A 6,622-nucleotide genomic window follows, 5' to 3' on the forward strand; every position below is an offset into this window, starting at 1 on the left:
AATTTTTCAATTAAATATTTAAGATTTGTTATGTGCCAAAATGAGTTTGTGTTAGAAGAAAGATGAAGAAGGTAGTATATTTAGGAAATTGTACCCCAAAAGCTGTAGGATTTTCTTCCTCCTATTCTCCCATATGCTTACTCATTCATGTGTATTAAAATCATTCCAACTTCTTGACATTTACTAATACATATGAAACAAAAACAGAATGTGACTCTCATAGTAAACACGTCATGTACTTCTCTCACATATTTTATTCGATTCATGATTTCTTCTATATTAAATAAGTAAACATGTGATTAACTCCACGTCCTAATCATGAGTTAGGTCCGTACTAGTTAATTCATGGGTTAAGAATGATGATCTAACCAAACCCTGTCCAAGTTACAAAATTAAGAGCACTGGTCAATCACAATAACAATCATACATCTAGAAACATGCTAGTATGCTACACCTAAAACTTTGTTTAATAGAATTAGTCTACTCTATTATTGAGTGTAACTCACCCATGAATATGACATACCTACGTGGCGTATCATGTAATAGAGTAAAATAATATATCAAACTATTAAGTTTTAGGTATAAAGCATTACTTATTATATATATGATTTGACATCTCAGGTGTACATTTCAAGTGAAACAAACGTTTATATCCTTTCTCATATGCCTATTATATATGACAAAAACACGAACTTAACTTCAGCACATGATCCACACTAAAGAACGTTATTGAATTTGTACGTCGACGCCTGCTTAATTTGTATCTGAGCGCAAACTTTGTTGAACTTCAAGTACTAGTTCTTCTACACTCAACTGACACTCCAGTCCTATCTGTGTAACAAAGAAATTCATCATCAAATAATCGATCGGAGCAATAATTTAGTCCACTCTTTTTCTCATTTTATACATCTCTCTTTATATGAATAAATTAAACAGAAACAAAGAACATGATTAAATATAATCGTACTGGGAGAGAAAAGAGTATAGTTATCCTTTTCCTTGCCAATTTTGCAAAACAATATCCATTCATGAGAGTATGCCTTCATTTTAATAAATTAACTAATGACGTGCCACTCCTGGAAGCTAGTCCATATTTTATACGCATGTGATCACATATATTACTTCAGTTCATTCTTCTGGTTCTAGATAAACAAGTTAAACATCAGTACTGTTAATTTATAGCTAGCTACTATTAGATAAATTTGGTGATTTGATTATAATTAGAAACTTATTTGCCCTAAGCAGCTCTCGTTGTCATGATCTGTAGTGAGCGCTTGAGGGTAACTAAAACCCTAACTTCCCAACAAAGTTTTGGTCGTAAGTTTCAACTGAGCACAATTAGGGGTGTTCGAAGAATGGGTTTCAAGAACTACATAATTAAAGAGGTTTAATGATACAACGTACGTACCTTGATTACAAAAGAGTATAAAACAGTGTCTTCCATGCTGCTGATGTTGAGATGAAGGACATCAAATGAAAGCTTCTCGAGCATACCAATGATCTTGGCAATTTGGCCAGGTATTCGCCGAGATATTATCTTCATCACCACGTTAGATCCCGAGATCTTTGCCTCGACGTCAGCCACCGGAGAGTTGCAACTTGCTCCTATAGCTAGTTCCTTATTGATCACATGGTGACGGTTTTCAGTCCCCAAATTAAAATTAAAGTCAGGGTTTTGATGAGGTTGTGGAGCGGTTGGATATTTCTGAGGCAGTACGACTGCTGGTCTTGGGCTTGGATTAGGGCTAGGGCTTATGCTTTTTCTTCTTTTGTTAGATTCCAGAGTCTGTAAAACTCGATGCAATTCCTTGATGAATTCTATCACACCTCCGATGATTGATGCTTAGTCTCCCTAGTACATGTTAAATAACTAGTTAATGAGAAAATAATTAACACCGACTTAAGCTGATCATATTTAGTATACAAACATGAGAGAGATATGCATCGAGTAATATATATAAGGTACCCTTTTGATGTAGAAACAAGGGGTCAAAGAGCGTAAGACTTTGAGATGCTCATTCATCTGTTTTCTCCTGTTTCTCTCCACAACTATGTGAGACATGGTTTTGATCTTGAAGCTTATCTTCTGTGGACTGTTTCCTTTCTTTCAACCACTTTCTTTTTCTTCCACATATATTCAACTCAAAAGCTATGCTATTTATATGATATACATTGAAAGAAACCCACATATCCAAAACACCTGTTGGGTTGAAATTAAATGCTATAGGTCGCATTCTCGTGAAGTTGTAATTTCTACTCTCTCTCTCTCTCTCTCCCTCTCTCCGTGCGAGTTAAAGAAGGAAGAGTTAGAGTTAAGCTTTATTTTTCCATGCACACATGTATCTACTATACTCTTTAACTCTCTTCATGCGCTTGACTTACTTACCTCGTTCAGAAGCTTTCTTGGGACTTAAAGATTCACCTTTGGAGTTCTTTGTTGGAAATTGCGTACTTTAATTATTCGAAGAAGTATCCTAACTCTTAACTCAGTATTGGTGGTTTGTTTGTTACATAAGCTTTTAATTGAGTATATCATGTTGCAAATTCCTCTTATATGCATTTGTAATAGTTCTTGAGTGCACTTCTCATCCTCTTTATCTAACATCTTGTAGTTTATTCGTTAATAACTTGGTCTTAATCCTTTGAGACTTGAACATTGCTATTCTTGCAAGGGTTTCAATTATACGTCGATTCACAATTAATTAAGGAACCTATTTGAGTATAACAGTAATTAAAAATAATTGACTTTAAAACAAAGTTAAGATTCAGTTGCGCATATTACCGCTATTTTCTCTTTCTTTTTTTCTCCAACATTTTTCTTTCTCTCACTACTACAAAAAAAACTTTGCGCGATGAAATTTTGGTCACGCTTGGTTCGTCTCGCAAAGCTTGTGACGATAGGGTTTGTGCGACGAAAATTAATCTTCATCGCGCAAAGTAGCTTTGGGCGATGAAATATTTTAAATTGTTTTAATTAAAATAAATTAATTTAATATTTTGTGCGACGAAATATTTTGTCGCGCAAGGTTTTTGACCTTTTGTTTATTATTTCTCTTATATTAATTGTTTATGCAACGAAATATTTGGTAGTGCAAGATTTTTTGAATTTTTACTTTTTAAATTTAATTTAATTGTATGATTTCATTTTTTTAATTACTTTAATTTAAATTGACATATTCAAAATAAAATTACATATGAAAAATAGTGATCAGATTATCCAATATATAAAATATATTCAAAATGTACACATAAATTAACAAAGTACAATAATAAAATCCTAATACAAGTCTATTGTGGTGGTAGTGGTGGGGGATATGTTTCGATAGCGTCCTAATCCTCAACTTTAGTCATCAAAGTCTTGACAATTCCCTACAAAAAAATATATATGGTCAAATAACAAAAAATTGGCATAATCTCCCAAAAAATTGGTATACCCCAAATCCGACCCCAAACTCCACTCCTCATCCTATACTAGACCCCAAAAACACATACTAATGAAAAAAATTAAAATTTGGGGAGAATATACCTTTTGACAAGATTGAGAGTGAGTGAGAATGAGAGGGAGGAGTGAGTGTGAGAGAATTAGAGGAGATAGTGAGAGAGAGAGATGAGAGAGTGAGTGAGAGTGAGAGATAGTGAAGAGAGAGAAGAGAGATTAAGTCAGAGGAGTGAGTGTGAGAGAGAGGGTCAGATTTGGGGAGAGGGAAAGAGAGGAGAGGTAAGAGTAGAGAAATACATTGAGAAAATTGTGGAGGAGTTATTTTGGTTTTAAAAATCGTATCACCTTGCGCGACGAAGGATACGAGTTTGTGCAATGAAATATTGGTCGCGCAAAGTCTTAAAAAAAATTTCCACATCCCATTTTTTTGCCCGACGAAGTATTGGTTGCGCAAAGTTTTGAGTGACGAAAAAATGGTCGCACAAAGTTTTGTGCGACCACTAAAATTTTTTTTTTAAAAATTCTCACAGCCCATTTTTGGTGCCTGCCCAAAATTTTAGAACTTTGCGCGACGAAGTGTTAGTCGTGCAAAGTGTTGTGTAACCACTTGAATAAAATTTTAAAATAAAATTCCTGTGTCCCATTTTTGGTCACGCAAAGTCTTAAATTTTTTTTAAAAAAAAAATCCCGCGTCCCATTTTTGGCTCCCGTCCAAATTTAAGCATTTTGCACAACGAATTATTGGTTCTTCACACAAAATTTATAAAAATAATTTTTATAAATAATAAAAAAGAAAATAATAAAATTTACTGAAAATGTGACTTTACATAAACCTCACAATAATATATTTTTCTAACAAAAACCTGATCCGCACTACAATAATAAATTTAAAGCTACTTAATAAATATATATACCATTCAATTTCTTAAGTGTTATACGTACAAAATAAATAAATTTAAAGCTACTTAATATATACACACACACACACAGACACACCATTCAACGATCCAACCATCAAATTTGTTTGTATATACTTCGAGATCATATACGCCAAAAATTGCAAAAAAATAATATTCAGAGATAAAGTAACGGGATAAAATATTTTAATGGTTATAAACAAAAAATCACTATTTAACGGTTATTTTAATTCCGATTTTGATGATTTTTCACAACTACACTCCTTGATCTTATATGAATACAATAACTGAATTCGATCTTCAATTTAAAATATTTACACTAGTGGATACCATAAAATCTTATGTTATACTTAATGAAAGTATAAATAAACTATAAGTGTTAGTGAATCTATTGTTTTGATGGGATACGCATTCTACGAAACTGGTTTCAACGATCCAATCGTCAAACTTGTTTGTATATATTTTGAGATCTTATACGCCAAAAATCGTAAAAAACAAACATTCAGAGATCAAGTAATGAGACAAATTTTTTCGATGGTTATAAACGAAAAATCACGATTTAACAGTTATTTTAAATCCGATTTTGATGATTTTTTACAGTTACACTCCTTGACCCTATATGAACATTGAATACAATGACTAAATTCGATCTTTAATTTAAAATATTTACACTAGTGGATACCACAAAATCTTATGTTATACTTAATGAAAATATAAATAAACTCTAAGTATTAGTGAATCTATTGTTTTGATGGGATACACATTCTACGAAACTAGTTTCAACGATCCAACCGTCAAACTTGTTTGTATATACTTCGAGATCATATACACCAAAAATCACAAAAAAAAAACATTCAAAGATCAAGTAACGGGACAAAACTTTTCGACCGTTATAAACGAAAAATCACGATTTAACGGTTATTTCAACTCCGATTTTGATGATTTTTTACAGCTACACTCCTTGACCCTATACGATTACAATGAACTAATTCGATCGTCAATTTAAAATATAATTTTCTAACAAAAATTCGATCTGAACTACAATAATATATTTTTCTAACAAAAACCCGATCCGAATTACAATAATAAATTTAAAGCTACTTAATAAATATATATATTGTTCAATTTCTTAAGTGTTATGTGTACAAAATAAAAAATGAAAATAAATTGGTTTAGGCGACGAAATATTTGAATTACGTCGCGCAATGATTTAGAATTTTTTATTTTATTTTATTTATTTTTGTAAAGACTTTGCGCGACGAAGTTAAATTTTCGTTATGCAAGACTTTGTGAAACGAAGCTTAGAATTTCGTCGCGCAAAGCGTGACGTTGTGTTTTTTGTCACGCAAAGTTTCGTCGCTCAAGGAATTTTTGTTTTTTACTAGTGTCTTTTGCTCTTTCACTAGTACGTATGCTCCTATACAAGTTGTTCGTCGCAGGAATCTCCTGGCGGACGAGCACACAGCTCCCCTGGGAGAATGGCGTCGGTTGAGGGTATCTGTCGTACTTCTGCTTTCTTCTCGGGCTCGCTCGGGCAAGCCTTTGTCGGGCAGATCTTGGTCGGGCAAGACACACTTCGGGCAAGGCTCGTCGGGCAGTTCTGAAAGAGAAGGACAAAGTTAATTTGAAAGGGTGCCTTTGTGGGGCCTTAGGTGTAGGCCTTAAGGCTCACAATCAAGATTAACTTTGTCGTGCTCAGGCGTGCCACTGCCATTTTCAGTATGGCAGATGTTGAATGGGTGTTAAGCTTTGATTGAATATGTATACGCCCGAGAAACCAAGTTAGATATAACAGGTGCCTTTGTGGGGCCTTAGGTATAGGCCTTGAGGCTTCCTGTCAAACTAAACCAGCGCTTGGGTGTATCATATTTGGTCTTTTATGGTTGCCAGAGTTTTATCACTATTATACCTTTGATTATCTGAATCCAAGAGGTAGGACGAACCCAAATGAGTGCCTTTGTAGGGCCTTAGGTATAGGCCTTGAGGCTTCCCATCAGAGTTAATCCTTATACTCGGACCAACTAGACCGCAACATGAAATGAAGCTAAATAGATGCCTTCGTGGGGCCTTAGGTGTAGGCCTTGAGGCTTTCTATCAGAATTCACTCCATGCTTAAGCCTTTTCTACGAATCAAGATATAATAGCAACAAAACGGAGAAATAGATTGATTACTTGCGCCCCAAGTAACTTCGGACTTCTCGCTTATCAAGGATTGTCGTGGATGGGTTGAGTCCACATAGAGTTCTTTTTTATGCCTTGAGGCCAA

At 34.1% G+C, this 6,622-nt stretch overlaps 1 pseudogene; it reads right to left on the minus strand.

Annotated features, from left to right (window-relative positions):
• Window positions 1-428: 428 nt before the first annotated feature.
• LOC126606668 (transcription factor MUTE-like) lies at window positions 429-2,142 on the minus strand (annotated as a pseudogene).
• Between the last annotated feature and the right edge of the window lie 4,480 nt (window positions 2,143-6,622).

Source organism: Malus sylvestris, chromosome 16 (genome assembly GCF_916048215.2).
Source record: "Malus sylvestris chromosome 16, drMalSylv7.2, whole genome shotgun sequence".
In the NCBI taxonomy this organism is placed as follows: Eukaryota; Viridiplantae; Streptophyta; class Magnoliopsida; order Rosales; family Rosaceae; genus Malus; species Malus sylvestris.